Source organism: Trichosurus vulpecula, chromosome 6, assembly GCF_011100635.1.
Source record: "Trichosurus vulpecula isolate mTriVul1 chromosome 6, mTriVul1.pri, whole genome shotgun sequence".
Classification (NCBI taxonomy): Eukaryota; Metazoa; Chordata; class Mammalia; order Diprotodontia; family Phalangeridae; genus Trichosurus; species Trichosurus vulpecula.
Window position 1 is genome coordinate 2,370,523 of NC_050578.1, and position 17,770 is coordinate 2,388,292.

A 17,770-nucleotide genomic window follows, 5' to 3' on the forward strand; every position below is an offset into this window, starting at 1 on the left:
TTATCTTCTCTCCCTGATTTTACACTTAAAAATAAACAAAGAAAAACCCCTTGCAACAAACCTACATAGTCAAATAAATTGGATCTCCATAATGGCCATGTCTCCAAATGTGTCTCTCTCCTTGTACACCTCCAGCCCCTCCAACGGAAGGAGGCTTGCACTCTCTGTTGTTAGTCCTCTGGAATCTCCTGGTTGCTTACTGACCACGCCCCCCATTTTACAGTGAGGATCTGAGACATATGGAGTTAGCAGACTCATACCCTGGTCTTCTGACTCTCAACATGGCTCAAAGTGGATGGTGTTGGCTGCCAAAATGTGTTTGGGTGACTTCTAAAGGAAGTCCATGGGGGCCAGTGAAGTGGCTTGAAAGGCTACCGGAAGGTGAGTGTCCAAGCCAGGAAAGGAATTATGACTTGGATCCCGCCAGCCTCTGGATGTGAGCTGGTTTGCCAACACTTAATTCTGTATGGACTTTGGGGATTTGTTTTTCCGTTAAAGATAAATGGTCACTCCAAGCTTCACAGGTCATCCAGTGGAACATGAAGGGCCCATTGTGCATTTGTCTGGATGCTTCCTACCCGTGGTGAATGTGCAGTCCAGCAGGGAGGGGGTAGGACCCAGACAGGTGTGGCCTGGTCAGTGTGTTAAGGGCAGAACAAGGAGCTGGGTGAGCTCTGAGGGGAAGTCTTACACTACCCACACTCCCCAATATACATGTTGCCCTGTAGTTCGTACATCGCTGAACCCTCAATCCCTGTGAGGCCAAACGTTCTTGTCCCAATTTCATAGATGAAGAAGCTGGTGCTTGCTGATATGAAGTGTCAGTGTGCTCTGCTGGTCATGTTCCTAGGCTTCTCTGAGGCTTGGGCTTGAGATCTAGGTCCTTCTATGTCACTAGGCTCTCTGAAAATGCCAGGGAGCGTTCCGTCCTTTGGCTGGTGTGGAACATGTTTGAGCTTCCTGCCTGTTGGAGTTGGAAGCCCTGAGTGTAGCAACGAGGGGCCTGGGACGTGCTGCTGCTGCGAGCTGTCCTTTCCTCACTAGGCACTTTGGGTAAACAGAGAAGCCAGTCAGTGTCCTCCTTGAATCTCTGTTGATCCTGGAGTGCAGTGATGAAGACAGAGTTGCTCTTCTCTTTCACGAGGAAGCAAACTCCAGTTTCTTTTGTAGGTTCACGGGACCAAAGTTTAAGGCCTGGAAGAGTGTTTAGCCAATGCAGGGTCCACCCACTCCTTTCACAAAGCCCTAGGGTACCACAGCCACTTGGTGGCAGTGTTGGGGACTGGTTGTGGTTTGTCTTTCGTTCTCAAAGAGGACCATGACATCGGGGAGATGATGACATGACTTGCAATTGACTTTGATTTAAGTGACGGAGCGCTGTACAAAGTCACAAGCCTCACTTTAGGACAGATATCGATCAGGACAACTGGAGACAGCCCAGGATGCAGTGGGAGACTTTGGCCTTTTAAGCCAAGGTCTTTTCAAGTTTTCGCTTTGATTGAGGAAAAACCCGTTCAGTGATTAGGGCTGTTTAAGAAGTGATTCAGGGAATGGCCCCTTTAATTAAAAAAAAAAATCAATCTGGGAGGGGAAGACCCTCAGGGTTGTTACTACTTACATTCACTCTGAGTCGGGAGGGCCCAAAAAATAACCATTAAGTGGTGCTTGGGCACCATAAGATCCAAAATGAATTGGGATTAAGGTTTGGCCTTTGAGAAAGAAGTGTAGCCAGTAAATCCCAAGTTAACATAGAATCTGGGTATCCAAACAGCTCAGTCAATAGTCCGTTTCTATGGAGCTGATAGTTCTGTTCACCCCAGTGCCATTGGCTCTTGGAACCTGCAGGCAGTCACCCCAGGGTTAGCCTTGACCCAGCTAATGATGGGAATGATGGTGCCCACTTCCAGAGTGGGATGGGTGCAGATACTGTTTCAGGAAGGAATGGATGGTGTGAAGACCAGTTGGTTTTTGCTGGTATATGACCAAGTGCTTGAACGCTGTTGAACGGATGAGGTCTCTGGTGTGTTTCTGGTGACTTCGTAACTCGTGGTCCCTGAAGGACTGAAGTGAAAGGTAGCCAACCCAATGGCAAGGCCGGTGGAATGGGGGCATTGAGGAGGCTGGCTGATGTACCACAAACCGGGAATCAGGCAGGACACACAGAGTGGGGACCGTGGTCACCAGGGAAGAGGAGCAGTCTTCCCAAGGTCATCCCAGCACGAGGTCATCACCCTTGAGCCGGAAAGAGGCCTCACAGCCATGTGATGCAACCCTGTTCTGCAGATGAGGGGACTGAAGTCTAGGGTTGAACAGGTAGTAAGCACCAGGTGAGATTTGAATCCAGGCCCTCTGATCCCCAGAGCCAGCGGTCTTTCCAGCATCCCATGCCAAATCATCAAACCATCCTCTAGGATTCAAACCCAGGCTGCTCATTTTGCTGACTAGGCCTCGAGAGCTTTCTGCTGGACCCCATTTTTCTTTGCTTTGAAGGACAACATCGCACAGACACCAAGCACGAGGGACAGTCGATTGGACCTGCCCCAGCCCGGCCCAGACCCAGTGGGAGGCTGTAGAATATGTTCTGCTTGTAAAAAGGGGGGTGGGCCAGCCTGATAACCATCAGAGGCCAAGGCCAGTGGAGCCCAGGTCTAGTGAATGTAAACACAAAGGGAGGAATTCGCAGTGGCCCACAGAACATGATCTGTTTTCAATGCAGAAAAACGAGCAAAGCTGTGAGTGCCAGATGTTTTCAAGCCCAGGATAGACAGAGCTAGTTGGAGGAGCCAACAGTAGGACCCTGGGGTATTTTCACCAGTTTCGGGAGCCAGATGCAGAGGTGAGAGAGCCCGGTGGCCACCCGCAGGTATGGGGGGGGGGGACACAGGATGAGAGGGCAAAGGTCACCTAGACAGTGACAGCTCATCCTGTGAAGGGAGGCCATGGGGCATGAGGGCAGGACCCAAGGGCCAGAGGCTGTGGTCCGAGCGTGCGTGCGAGTGTGACCCCGGCCAGAGGTTTGACCAAACCAGCCCAGAGAACCGGGGTCAGCTGGCCCTGAGACTCCAGCCTCAGAGTCTTGGCTTGTGCTTAGGGAGGTCATTCGATGACCCCAGCCAGGCCAGGTTTGACAGTGTAGGTGATTCCTAGGACTGTAGGTTTGTCAAGCCAGCCAGCATCTGTGATATACCTACTATGTGCTTGGCCCTGGGCCCTCGGACTCAGCATTCTGGACTAAGGAGAGAGCATGTACATTACCACAGTACGTGTCTGCACATGCATTCACATGGTGTAAAAGTGTGCACGTTATGGCTGTATGTCTGTATCCTAAGCACACATATAGGCCAGATGCAGGGGCACCTTGGTGGCTGGGCTGAGGGGGGACCAGGAGAAGCCTCTTGGGAGGGGGGGTGGCGCCTTGGGCGGGAGAAGAGGTGAGCAGGCCTGTTGATGGAGTGAATGGTCAGAGTGGGGAGCCTGGCCTGCTAATGGGAGGGTTGTGTTTGATCCTGGAGCCCCTCCTCACAGAGGAGACCTGCCTAAGGTCACACAGGCCCTGAGGTTAGTGACAGCCTGGTTTTCCAGCCCATACACAACTTTTGTCTTCACTCTTTGCCTCTCCCCGTGCTGCCGCCTCATCCTCTGGTCCATTTTCTGCATTGGCCTGCGTGGTCCCTAAGGTCTGCTTGAGATTGTTCTGACTGTGTGACCCTCGGCCCATTTTCCAGAGAGCTCACTAGTCAGCAACATTTGGAAATGTTCCCAGCCCCGGTTGGTGGGAACTGGACTTTTCCCTGTTTTTTCTGCAGAAACCCCCCAGTAGGAGCATCTGAGGATGTCCACCCATGGCCAGTCACCTCCTGGGGGCAAGCACTCCATTTTCCATCAGCAGCAAGGCCTGGATTTGCCTCCAGGGAGCATCATCCCCCCATCCCCTCCATCTCTTTAAGTCTCTTCACCAGGAAGAATGACTCAGGCTTGGCTCCTTTCCCCTCCCCCTCTACTTGGAGGGCTGGAGGATAGAGCACTAAACTGGGCTCCCAGCCTCCCTGGGACCTCCCTAGCCACAGAACAGGAGTGTGCTCTGGGCCTCTGGTGGCTGTCCCCCCCCCCCCCCGCCCCTGGCTGCCTTTGGGTGCTAGACCATAAACTCCTTGAGGACAGGGACAGAATATTTCTTATGTGTATCTCGAGCACTTAGCACAGTACTAGGCACATATGAGGCACTCCATGAGTCTTTATTGAATTGAGTTAAAACTTGGATCTAAAGACTGGTTATTCTTTGTGTCTCTGGCTCTTGCACAGAGCACACCTTGGATGTTTAGTGAATGCATTGGATTGGAGCTGGGTGGTCTTCTCTGTGCCTTAAACTTGACTCAACCCCAACTCTGCCATTTGAGCTTTGTTTTGGGTTGGCTTCAGCTTTAAGAGCTGGGAGACATCCTGGAGCCCTCACTTTACAGGTGAGGAAACTCAATCCTGGTGAAGGAATCTACCCAAGTCAACTTGATTATAAATAGCGCAGCTGGGATTCCACCAACGGTGTGTCGCTCCCTGCTAAATTGTTACATGACCGAGAACTCAACTTTGTTTCTATAGCTTTTTAAAGGTTCAAGAGGCTTTTTCTCCCAAGAACCCTGAGAGGGGAGGGAGGACCTATCACTGAATCTCCAAGCTGAAAGGGATTTCTGAGGCCAAACTGTATCTGAATTAGAAGCTCCTGAGGTGGACACCTGCCTATCCAGAGCCCTCTCCACCTTCGGGTCATTTTAGTTTTTATTTGTTTATTAGTTTATTATGTATTATTTATTTGTTATTACTTTAGTTATTATGTCAAGCCTTTGTTGTTGTTGTTCAGTTCTTCAGTCACGTCCGACTCTTTGTGCCCCATTTTGGGATTTTCTTAGCAAAGATCCTTGAGTGGTTTGCCTTTCCATCTCCACTTCATTTTAGAGGTGAAGAAACTGAGGTGAGTAGGGTTAAATGACTTGTCTAGGGTCACACAGTATCTGAGGTCAGATTTGAACTCATCTTCTTGACTTCAGGCTAGGTGCTATATCCACTGTTCTGCCTGCCCTATATCAAGCCTAGATCTGCTTAGTTATAACCTCCTTCCTTACTCCTGCCTGCCTCTGCCATAGGTCTCTTCTGCTCTCTGAGGCCAGACAGGACAACTTTTATCTCTTTTCTGTATGATGGTACTTCCAGTAATTAAAGCCAGCTGGTATGTCATGGTACCCCCGAGTCAGATCTCCTCAGGTCCCCATCCCATTTCCTTCAGCCGTTCCCTAAAATGTAATGCTCAGAAAGGAACGCCATCCTCCAGGTGTGGCCCAGTGAGGTCGAGGCAGCAGGATGCACTTCCCAGAATGGCAGCTGTCTTACTACGACCTCATGTTAAACTCACAATCCACCAAACTCTCCAGGCAAGGGTTTTTCTGGGCACCTGTGCTGGACTTGTGACCTTGAGTTTTTGAACTGAGGTATAGGACTTTCTGTTAAATTCACCTGACTCAGTTCATCGCATTTTTCTAGCCTGTCAGTATCTTTTTTGGACCCTGATGCATCCAGTGTGTTATCCCTATCAGCTTTGTCAAATTAGACAAGCCTTTACCCAAGGGATTAAGCAAAATACAGAGCCAATTAGACAAACCTTCACATACAACCTACTGAAAGCAGCATCTGGGACTTTGAAATTTCCATAGGTACGGCTTTTCCATAAGAACAGATCTAGAGATCTGGTTAAATACTTTCTCTAAAGCAACAGTTTGCCAACTTTTGATCTCAAGACCCTTTAGGTTTTGAATTATTGAGGACCCCAGAGAGCTAAAGCAACTCTTGATGTCTACTATAGCAGAAAATAAAGCTGAATTTTAAAATGCAATTAATTTAATAATAATAAGTACACTATTACACTTTAACCCAAATAGCATTGGAAATGAAAAACAAACAAGCCCAGTGAAAAGAGTGGCATTCTTCACACATTTGAAAAACTTAATTAACTTTTAGTTTTTAACATTCGCTTCCATAAGATTTTGAGTTCTGTATTTTCTTCCCCCTCCCCTTCTCTCACCGCGCCCCAAGATGGCATGCAATTTGATATAGCCTCTACATATACATTCATATTCAACCTATTTTCCCATTAGTCGTGTTTCTTTACACATGTCTCGCAAGCCTGTAATGTCTGATTTAACAGCTGGATTCTTGTAGCTACATCTGCATTCAGTCTGTTGTGAATGTGCTATTTTGGTTGAAGTCTACGAAGACAGTCTGGCTTCTCATGGATGTGTCCTGGAAAAGGAAGAAGTATTTTTAATGAAGGATATCTCAGCATTATCGTGAACGTGATTTTGACCTCATCCTCTCCCCCCACCCCCAGGGTCTCTAGGACTCTTGGGTCCTCGAACCATCAGAAAACCTCTGGACTATATATAGCATTACCCTGATCTTCTAGCTCAGTCCATCTGTCAAAAAAGGAAAAGAAGATGGCCTTGTGTAATCTGTGCTTGAGAGAAGCAGACTGAGTCTCTCATTACTGCCTCCCTTTCTACGTGTTCATGAATCGTCCCTTTTGTAACTTGTTCCAGGCTTTTGCCACCTCCATTTTAGAGGTGAGCAAAATGAGGGCCAGAGAGGTTGAAGTAGTCCCTAGTTGGTAGAGAGCAGAAGCAGAGGAGGTGGAGGAAGCGGCCGTGGACACATCAGCCCACAGCTTTGCTGTGTTGCTTGAATGTCAGCCTGGATCCTGTTTCATCCCAGTTTGGCGTGCTTTTCTCACAGCAAGACTATTTCTTGGCAGAGCCCCATCTGCATCAGCCTGGCTGTGCTGGGGTATTTGAACACATTCCTCCTCAGAGCCCTTCGCTTCCAGCCTGTCTACAGTATGGGAAACAGGAGAACTCCAGGGTCTTCTTGTGGGGGTTTGTATAGTTCTCGTAAGTAGCCACCAGCTGGAAAGGAGAAAGAGGTGTTTGTAGTCACTGGGTCCCAGGTTATCCTCCTTCTCAAAGCACCATCTTGTTGGGACTTTGGGTCTTCTGGGGTCTTCTGTGGTAAGGGCTGATGTTGTCTTCTACCCTAGGCAACCTCTCAGGGCCTCTTCATGGTAGAGAGGCAGCCATAAGGCCTTTGAGGCTCTGCCAATGGTCTGGGACCACTTGCTCACATGCAAAGATATCATGGGTGAGCCCCAAAATGGATTCTGGGTCTCCTGTCCAAGGGCCAGCCCAGCTGAGTGTCCAAGCCATGACAAAGAGTTTGGCCCTCCGGGGATAAATTATTTTGGCCACACCTTCTCATGGCCATGTTGTAGTCTACACTGAATGACCAGCTACCCAGCGAAGAATCCCCCAGTCAATCAGCAGTGATTATTAAGTACCTACTACGTGGCAGCCATTGTGCTAGGTGTTGGGGATGGATAAAAGCAAAATGGCCTTGTCTTCATTTTAGTATCCTTTTTGTGGTTGCTGGGTCTGACTCTCCTGACCCCATTTGGGGTTTTCTTGGCAGAGATACTGGGGTGCTTTGGCATTCCCTTCTGCAGCTCATTTTGCAGATGAGGGAAACAGGGTGAAGTGACTTGACCAGGGTCACATAGCTAGGAAATGTCTTAAGGCTACATTTGAACTCAGGTCTTCCTTACTCCATGGTGGACACTCTATCCACTGCAGCGCCACCTAGCACCTACTTCAGTATTCCTAGTTTCTGGCAATGGTCTTTACTGAGTTAGGGTGTTTCCTCTGAGCATCCTCCAAAGCCTGGAATGGAACCCCACTCTCCCCAGCTTTCTGGGCCAGTTCTTTTCACGCATTCTGAAGGCTTTCAAGATTTCCTTTTCCAGGAGCCTTCCACAGGCTGATGGGAGCAGAGCCGTCTATGGTATCTTTGACCCTGCCTCAGGGGAGGGGCACAGGGCAAGCCTAATGTGAGCCTTTGGCACTCCAGGGCAGCTGAGAAAGGGTTAACCTGCAGGAGCTGAGGCCCATTGTTTGCTTCGAGTCCTTGGGCCAGTCACCTAACTTGAAAGAGCCTCAGTTCCCTCACCTGGCAAAAGGGAGATAATCATTTCCCTGGGCTCTTCTCAAGTGCCCCAGGATGGTGCCTTGTGAATATGTAGTTGGCTTTTATCTATAATCTATAATCGATCTTTACATTCTCTTTGAAACGATCCTTATTCTCTGGACTCTGGGTTAGAAATGCTTCTCCAGGGGGTGCTGCTGGGCAGACGTGGGCAGAGTCTCTGCTGAGGAAGATGATCAGTGGTCAAGGCGGCTTTTCTGGGAGCTCTTTGACCCTACTCTACTCTGCCTAGAATGGAGGCCGTGTCTCTCTGACAGGCCAGACCTGTTTGGGGAAGCTGCTGGCGTTCACCGTAGTGAGCAGTGTCCTATGCAGCCTTCCTCTCTTTGCCTGGGACATTCCTTTCAGTAGCTGTGGACAAGCAGAGGGGGAGTTATCTGTGGGCAGCTGTGTGTTCTCATGGTGGGCCCAGTCTTTAAGATTTGACAGGGCTGCCTTCACAGCTTTTCCCCTAGCATCACATACTCACTAACTTGAAACCCTGGCTGATGGGGTAGCCAGTGTGGGGTGTGGGTGTGAGCTACATACACTCTGAGACTCCAGTGGTAAATCATCCATGAATAAGAAATGCTGGTTTTAAAGTTTCCTCAAGAGGCACATGCATGAATCCAAAGCTCTGACACAGATAGCTGCTCTTTAAGATAAAGAAAGGGTCTTGATGTAGCACTGGGATGATTTGTCTCTTAGGGCCAATGAATAACGAAGGGGGAAAAACCTTTGTTTTGTGAGAATTCACTTGGTTTGACTGAGATTCCTCCTAAAACTATCCCGGGTTCCAAGAGTGAGTGGCTTTCCAGTGGTACGTGTTCAGATTCTAAACCAAACCCCACATTAGGAGACCACTGGGGCTGCTCCCCAAATAGTCCTAGTTCAAGTCCCCTTCCTTCCCTCCTTCCAGTTCAGAGCCGACAGTACCGTCAGGAGCCTGGGGGTAGGGAGTGGGTCCAGCGTCCTCATTCTCCAGAGCAGGAACATAATGCTCAGAGGGAGCCCCAGAGTTGGTAAGTGCTAAAGGTGCTGGGCTCAGCTGCAGGAGGGCCAGAGAAATCAGGTGCCCTGGGCGAAGACCCAAAGCTTCCAGAATGCAGCTAGGGAAGGTAATATCTTCAAAACCAGAAGAGGGGGTTCATTAGGGTGCCCAGCCTTCTTGCCTGATGATCAGTTACAATTCTACTCCAGTGCATGAATTAAGTGCCAATTGTATACAGATCTCTGTACAGAGACAGATGTGGCAGCAATTGGAGGGTCTAACATCTAGCATCCTCCAGGGGTGCTGGGCAGAAACATAGTGACTTTCGACTCTGTGTGGAGCCCTGTCCTTGGTAATGGGCTGGGGGGTGGGGGCTACATAAATCTCTGTGCCTACAGAAAATGTCATCTCAATGGAAGAGTTCTAGCCTACGTCCAGGAAGGCCAGTGACTCGAACTTGGTTGGGAGGAGGGAAGGGCGATTAGTCTGTAGCTTTAAACAACAACCAAAAACCCCTTGAACCCCTAAAAGTTTGACATATTAAGCCTTTATTCTAAGAAATGAAAGTCCAAGGGCTTTAGTCTAATCTCATTCATACTCTGAGGTCGCTGAGCTGGAAGGGCCCTTATCAACACAATCCTGGAAGACCTCGGTTTAGATCCCCTGGCAGACACTGACTAGCTCTGGGGTCCTGGGTAAGTCACTTCCATGTGCCTCAGTTTCTTCATCTGTAAAAACAAGATAGTAACAGCCCCTCCCTCACATGGTTGTTAGGACCGAGTGAGCCGATGTGACTCGGGCTTTGCAAACCTTAAAATTTTAGGTAAGTGGCAGCTATTAGTGTTATAGAGCCCAAAAAAGTCCCAAAAAGCAGAAAACACAGCAAGTAGGAATTAGAAACTGGATTCAAACCTGGGTCTTTTTTTGCCTCCCCCTTGTGTGTGAAGGTGCAGTGCTGTGTGTCAGATGCTGAAATGAGTGCATAGTGGTCACTGTACCTGTTGTCTGCCCTGGGAATCCCGTAAACCTTGGTCTGAGCCTTCTGGCAGCAAAGGGAGGCTTTGTGTGTGTGTGTGTGTGTGTGTGTGTGTGTGTGTGTGTGTGTGTGGATATAGATATCTCCCACAAAGCCCAGCGCACTGGATTATGTTCTCTTTGACTCATGACCCACTTGGAAATTCACTGTGGAGAGTGACCGGGGTGGGAACCCGGGCTGTGGTTCATAAAACATTCCCAATGTGTGGTGCTAAAAGTGGTGATGTGCAAAGAGCAATCCAAGGGACCTAAGTGTCCAAAAGGGAGGTATTCTCTGGTGGAGAAAACTGGGGAGTGGGGCAAGCTGACCACATAGTGGGGTTTTTTCCCCTTAAGAAACCATTACTGTGAGTACTGAGGCTCAGAGGTGTTAAATGACTACTTTTCCACCATCCCAGCTAGTACATGTCCAAGGGAGAACTCGAATCCAGGTTTTTCCTGACTCCCCAAACTAAAGCCCTCCCCCCCCCATGCTGTGCTAAAGAGTCACAAAGAGGGCATGGCTTGGCATTGGGGAAACATCCCCAATCTTGGAAATACTGTCCTTCCCTTTGAGGTTGCCCTGTGTGGCTCCAGGAGGTTTCATGATTTCCTCCTAGGCTGCTGTATCTGCATTGAGGCTTCCTCGAGCTGGTAGAAGGCTGAACAACCTCTCCTTCCTCTTTTCTGGACTTCTTAAGGCCATTTCCACTCCTGGGCTCTGGGACTTCTGTCCAGCTGCATTTGCTGATGGGGCTGTTCAGAGTCCAGCTGGGGTGCAGCCCTTCTCCCCGTGCTACAGCCTGCTCTGCCCCCTCCCCCTCCCTCTTCCCCTCAGTATTTCTCTCATACATGTTCTTGTCTCTTGAGACGTGTGCCTACTGTCTATCCTGATGAAACACAAGCTTGATGGGAGGATGAATGGACATCTTTAGGACTCCTGGTTCTCCCTGTTCGAGTGCTTAGCTGAGCTCTAGAGTTAGGCCACTCTATAGCATCTCAAGACTTGGCATACTCATCACAATACTACAGACAAATGGAGGTTCTTTATCCCAGTAGCTGCCAATTAGACCCCATGCTGGACCTCCTCCATGACCATGGTGTCGTTCTACATCTGGTCTGATGCTGATAATTAGTCATTGTTTTTCAGTCATTTTCAGTTGTGTCTGACTCTCCATGACCCCATTTGGGGTTTTCTTGGCAGAGATGCTGGAGTGGTTTGCCATTCCCTTCTCCAGCTCATTTTAGAGATGAGGACACTGAGGCAAACAAGATTACATGACTTACCCAGGGTCATACAGCTAGTACATGTCTGAGGCATGATTTGAACTGGGGAAGATTAGTCTTCCTGACTCCAGGCCAGGCACTCTATCCACTGTGCCATCTAGCTGCTCAGTCAGTCACTGGACAAAGTTAATGTTTGTTTTGTCTTTTGAGGACTCTTGTAAGATGCTAGACAGATACCTTTATGGAGGTGAAGTTTTAAGATGACATTTTATGCCACCAAAATTAATGGTTTTTAAAAATAGTTCATAGGAAAAACTGGGATACTAATGCTCTGTTGGTGGTGTCATGAACTGATCCAACCATTCTGGAGAACAATTTGGAACTTTGACCCAGCAATACCACTACTAGGTCTGTATCCTAAAGAGATATAAAAGTCAGGAGATAGAGAAAGACCTACTTCTATAAGGGTATTTATAGCAGCTCTTTTTGCGGTAGCAAAGAATTGGGAATTGAGGGGGTGCCCACCTATTGGGGAATGAACAAGTTGTGGTATGTGATTGTGATGGAATGTTATTGTGCTATCAGAAATGACAAGGAAATTAGTTTCAGAAAAACCTGAAAAGACTTACATGAACTGGTGCAGAGTGAGGTAAGCAGAACCAGAAGAACACTGTACACAGTAACAGGAATAATATATGATAAACAACTGTGAATGACTTAGCTATTCTCAGCAAGACAATGATCCACGACAATTCCAAAGGACTCGTGATAAAAAATGCAATCTATCTCCAGAGAAGGAACTAATGGAGTCTGAATGCAAACCACAGCATACCATTTTCCCTTCCTTCCATTTTCTTCCACAAAATGACCAATATGGAAATACATTTTACATGATTTAACATGTGTAACCTATATCCGGTTGCTTACTGTCTCAGGGAGGGGGAAGGAGGAGGAAAGAAGAGAATTTGGAACTCAAAATTTAAAAAAAAATGTTAAAAATTGTTTTTACATGTAATTGGAAAAATACAATATAAAAATTAAAGGCATGTGGGACCAAAAAAATAAAAATAGTTCACAGAGAGTCAGTTTTGGAATATAATTTGTGAAAGTCTTTCTATGTCCTTCTCATACCTTCGTCAGCAGTGCTTTTGATACCTAGGTCGGTCATTTTCAGAAAGATTTTGTAAGGATGGGGAATTGGGAATGAATTGTTAGTTCTTGAAGGTCTCTTGACTTTTAAGGGATGCTAATTATGTCTTTGGTTTTTCCCGCTTTCTGTTGGTTTCTTCCCCCTCTTTCATATAGCTTGGGAAATGACCAAGCAAGCAAATAATCATTTATAATTGACACTGCTACCACCCCCCACACACACATTATAAACATTCCTCAGACCCAAACCTCCTTTTTTGATTCTTGTTCTAGTCCCGCTGCTTTTCTTCCTTGTCTTCTGGCACCGCTTTAGTTTTTTATGAAGTACACAATCCACTATCACTGAAGAAATTTTTTAAAAATTGACCTGTTTTTTTCCTATCCATTTGTCTTCCTTCCAGCTGGGAGTACCTGGCTTGGTGGGGTCTCATGCCAGATTTTCTGGAATCTCTCGTCCCTCTTGGATCCCTTGTGACCCAACACTACTTACAGTATCATAGATTTGGAGTTGGAAAGGACCATTCAAGGTTATTTCCACTATTTTACCAATAGTGAAACTGAGGCCGAGTGACCCCTGTCCAAGGTCACGCAGGTAATAAGTGGTAGAGTGTGGCTCCAAACCTGCCACGTTCTGCCACACAACTTTGCCTCCCGTTCTCTTCTTCCTCCATAAGGTTTTATAAAGGAGGTCAGATTCTAAACTGACTGCCCTATCTCTGCTTACTAAGGTGATGAAATGAGTGCTGGATAAGGTTCTTTTGCCCTCTTTCCTGGGGCCTTTGCTTTATGTTAGGAGTTCAGTTTCCACAGAGAATGGTGTTAGTCTGTATTCATGTCTGTTCTTATGTCCATTTTCCATTTTTCAGTGTCTATAGATTAGGTTGGCACTTGTAGAATAGTTTGTTTTAATGTTCTCCTAATTTGTATTGATCTTTGCTCAGTAATAGGGCATTTCCTGTCTTTTCAGATATAATTCAGTACATTTGTTATGTTTCCAACTTGCTGGCAAGTTTCTTTTGAAGAAACCAGTCGTGATATTATAGGTGTGAGACTTATGTGTAGTCCGCGATAAGCCTTTGGTTTTTCTTTCGAACTGATTTTTGGCCATCCCCTCCCACTGGAATATTGAAGTAGGTGCCAGTTTAACTCATTGATCTCTTTTCTGAATTTCTCTGACCTTCTCACCTTCTGTAGTATAGGGTGGCACAAGACATTGTGGTTATTTTCATGGTGTTACTTTTGTAAATGCTTATCATGAACCCTGCAATATGGAAACACCACGGCACCCATGACATGGTGTTTCTGGTTGTCTTTGGATGATAGAGCCATTGTTGGTTCCTTTGTCACTCCAAGGAGAGCCTGCTACTTCTGTCTTTTGATTTCCTGTAAAGCAAGGACCTCAAGGCTGATCCGATTTGCATCGACATGTTTGTTGTGTTGTACATGTTTTGTTTATCCTCTTGTCTCCCAGTGTATTATCTTTGCAAGCTCTTTCCCCAGTGGAAAGTCTGTATCTGTGGGGAGTTGGAAAGGAGGCTAGAGAGCAAGGAAAAAGCAGGACTAACAGGATAGTGTCGTGAACAACCAAAACATACTGGGCTTCAAATCCACTCTGCTACTTAATTCCCCATGTGACCTTGTAGGAGACACTTTCTTTTTCTGAGAGGACTCAGCTTCCTCGTCTGAAAAATGAAAGAGGTTGGACTGGGTGGCTTGTGCTTCTCCTTCTGACATTGTGGCACAAGGGTGGTGTTGGATTCCAAGTCAGAAACCTTGGCAGTTTTAGATCCCAGCTCTACTGCTATGAGACCTTGGCCAAATTACTTCCTGGCCCTGTGCCTCAGTTTCCTCATCTTAAAGTAAGAGTCTGGACTAGAAGGTGCCATAAAATTCCCCAAGTCTCACAAGCCAAGGGAGAGAGGTTTGTTCATGCTAGTGATGGGGATGGGGTATCCCTCCCCCCCACTAGTTTAATTTGATAATGGCTTATTTGCCTTTCGGCTGACCACTGGAGATATTTGCATCTGTGGATTATGATTGGTCCGGTCAGTGGGATGTGTTCAGAGGTATGAAGCAACCTCCTTTCAGAAAATGATGAAATCTTGTTTTTGCTACTCTGGTACAAGGACCTTCCCTGCAATGCGGTTTTGTTGAAAATCTTTTAAACCAACTGCCTGTTTGTTGACATAAGATAAACGAAATAAGGAAGGTAAACAGCGCACAGTGGGAAGGGGGAGAGCCAGAAGGTTTGCACAAACCTGTGAGGGTCGCCTCCTTTTCATAATTGTGTTCGTGCCTAGACTTTAATCAAGAAACCGTTGAGTGTGGGACAGTTGACTGTCCATGGGGTGAGGAAGATCTGGGCTTGGGTTCTGCCTCTGGTGGCAGTAGCTGTGCCACCATGGGCAAGTCATTTCTCAGTGCCCTGAGCAACTTTCTCTAAGGCTTCATTATGGGGCAAGGAGTGAGTGCCCCACCACAGTGGGGTCCCTAAGCAAGGGTGCCTAGAGATGCAGCCTCCAGTGAATAGACTCCCTCATTTCTTCCCATTTTCTAAACTTAACCTGGATGGAAATTCTAATGTTTTAAAGCATAATAATGGGGGGAAAACCATTAATCTATGGGCTTGATTATCTAGGCACCAACTCTATGCCAGGCACTGTGTTGGGTGCTGGGAATATGGGGAAAAGAAAATGCTTCTGCCCTCAAGGAGTTTACATTCTTCTGGGAGATTATAACATGTAAACAGATCAGTATGAGATCCATCTATGTAATAGTGTGTGTGTGGAGGGGGCTTCTGATGACTCTAAAATCAAGGGAAAGATGTGTGGGCAGGAAGAGAGAAATCCCAATTTTCTAACCTCTCTCCTGATGATGAGGGAAGCCTGAATTCCTTTAGTTCTTGCTTCAGTTTACAGTCCCACCCTTTGGGTCCAGTGCAAAGATTTCAGAGATCTGGGACCCGCCCTTGGATGTCAGCGAGCAGAGCCCTTGCATGGGAACCAGCTGACACAGAGCTCAGGTCCATCTGGAACCTGTAGGATTTAGTGCTGTTGGCATACCAGGACCAAGCTTGGTTATCTGTTTTGAGTCAGCAGGTGATGGAGGAGGTAGGAAAATGTGGAGAGCCACTGAGAGGTAAGCTAAGCCCAAGTGGGAAATGGGGGCCTCTGTCTGGGAAAGAAGATGGAGTGGGGCCTCAGTGTACAGACAGTACAGCATCTCTCCCTGTAGCCCTTTAGAGCCAGAAGGGGATGAGCTCTTGGTCAGCATATCAAGAAGGAGACTGAGGCTGAGACCCTCAGAAGGGAAACAGCTTGGCCAAAGTCATCCAGCCAGCTAATCAACCCGCCCTTGATTACATCCTAGAATTACTCCATGCCTCAATGGGTCAGGCACCACGCATCCAGAAATAAAAAGGAAACAGTCCCTTCCCTCAAGGAATCTACATGCTGTCTCAGGAGACATATGCTTATATGATTGTCTCACAAAATATGCTTTGTCTACAAAGTGCATGCAAAATAATTTCCAAGGGGAGGAGTGGATGGGCAGGGAGTGGGATTGGGATAGGCTTTGTGGAAGAGGGGGCATATGAGATGAGCTTTAAAGAAACTGGGGGTCAAAAAAGAAACTGGGGGTCTTAAGAGGTGGGGGTCAGGAAAGAACACAGCAGGCATGGGGGCCCATCAGGGCAAAAGTGGGACTGAGTGTGAGTAAAGGAAAGAAATAATATAATTTGGCTGGAAAAGTAGCCTGAGGCTGGGCTGGAAAAGACCATCCCTCTGGAGGTCATTCTATTTGACCTAGAGGCAATGGGGGCTAATGGAGTTTGTGGAGTACAGAGTGACAGACTCTGACTTTTGCTTGAGGAAAGGCTCTTGGCAGGAGCATGAAGAGAATGAGTTGCAAAGGAAGGAGGAGAGACCATTTAGGAGGCATTTCCCCTTAGTCCAGAGAAAGGTGGTGAATGTTGCCTGCCCCAGAAAAGTGGTGAGGGGGGATCTATGCAAGGGATTGTGGAGGACGAATTCAGAAGCTTTGGTGACTGCTTTGCTGTGTGGGTGAGAGAGAAGCCAGGGAAGAGGAGCATGACATGGGGCCTGGGGAACTAACTGGAAGGATGGTGATGTCTGGAGGAGGGCTAGGTTTGGCGAGAACCATGGCCGGTTCAGCTTTGGACACATCAGGCTTTGTTTGTTTATGGGACGTCAAACTCCAAATGTCCAGGAGACGCTGGTGATTGGGAACTGGAGCTCAGGAGAGGTAGACCAGGGCTGGATAGAAAGACCCAGGAAAATGGGACTCACCAAAACTGCAAAGGTCAATGAGACATTATCAAGAGAGAAGAGCTGGGATCCCAGGACAGCCCCAGAGTACACCCACACATGATGTGTTGGGATATCCAGGACATAGATGGAAGGACACCAAGAAAGAGCAGTCAGACAAATGGGAGGAGAAGCAGCAACAGGAGAGGAAGGAGAGAGAAGAGAAGAAAGATGGGGGAGGAGAGAGGAAAGAAGAAAGGTAGAAGAGATGGAAAGGAGAGGGAGAGGGACAGAAGAGGAGGGGGAGAGGAGAGAAGACAAAAGAGGAGACAGAGAAGAGAGAGAGGAGAAAAGAAAAGTGGAGGAGTGGAAAAGAAGCACCCTTGAGCTGATGCCCACGCACTGGTCTGGGGAGGGGTGAGGTCACTTATGTACAACCATACCAATTCAGTTACGCACAACCATACAGATTAACAGAAAACAAACACAGATTTGCGGTTGCCCAAGTCCCTGTCCTACCTCAGGCTGTCCTCTGCTGTGGTCCTCATGGGTGCAGTCCCGAAGCTGCTGATCTCACTCTGCAACTCTGCGTCACTTTATGCAGGTCTCTCCACGTCTTTCTGTCTTAGTCTTTTTTAATGGCATTTACAACATCATTCTATTACTTAACTACATGCTGATTTATTCAGCTATTCTCCAATAATTGGACTTAGAGGTTGTTTCCGGGTGTTGGTGGGGTTTTTCATTTTGTCTTTTTTTTACAAATACATTATGACTAATTTGTATGGCTGTGAAGACTTACCTGCTGATAACTCCTTTTTGCAATGTCTTAATGTAAAACCCTGTGTGGTTATCCTGTGACCAAAAGGTAAATCCATTTTGTGACTTCTACTGTATGTTGTTGGATTGAGTTCTAAATTATTTGTACCAGTCTTCAGTTCCACCAATAATGTATTGAGTAGCCATTTTCTTTACGGCCTTGCTAATGTTAAAAGTTCTTAAATTTCTTTTGCCTTTTTTCCTGTTGTGCTATGTTGAGATCATCTTGATTTTTATTTTTCTACTTATT

General features: G+C 47.1%; 1 protein-coding gene across 4 annotated transcripts in view; it reads left to right on the forward strand.

Moving 5' to 3' along the window:
* Positions 1-17,770, forward strand: part of SLC7A2 (solute carrier family 7 member 2) — a 60,306-nt gene that overhangs the window by 17,669 nt on the left and 24,867 nt on the right. For 2 of the 4 annotated variants that reach the window (XM_036763207.1, XM_036763208.1), the window contains exon 1: positions 17,250-17,305. The exons of the other annotated variants lie outside the window; for them this stretch is intronic. The gene's annotated coding sequence lies outside the window, so the exon portion shown is untranslated. Of the gene's footprint in view, positions 1-17,249; positions 17,306-17,770 lie in introns of those variants that run through there. 4 annotated transcript variants of the gene reach the window in all.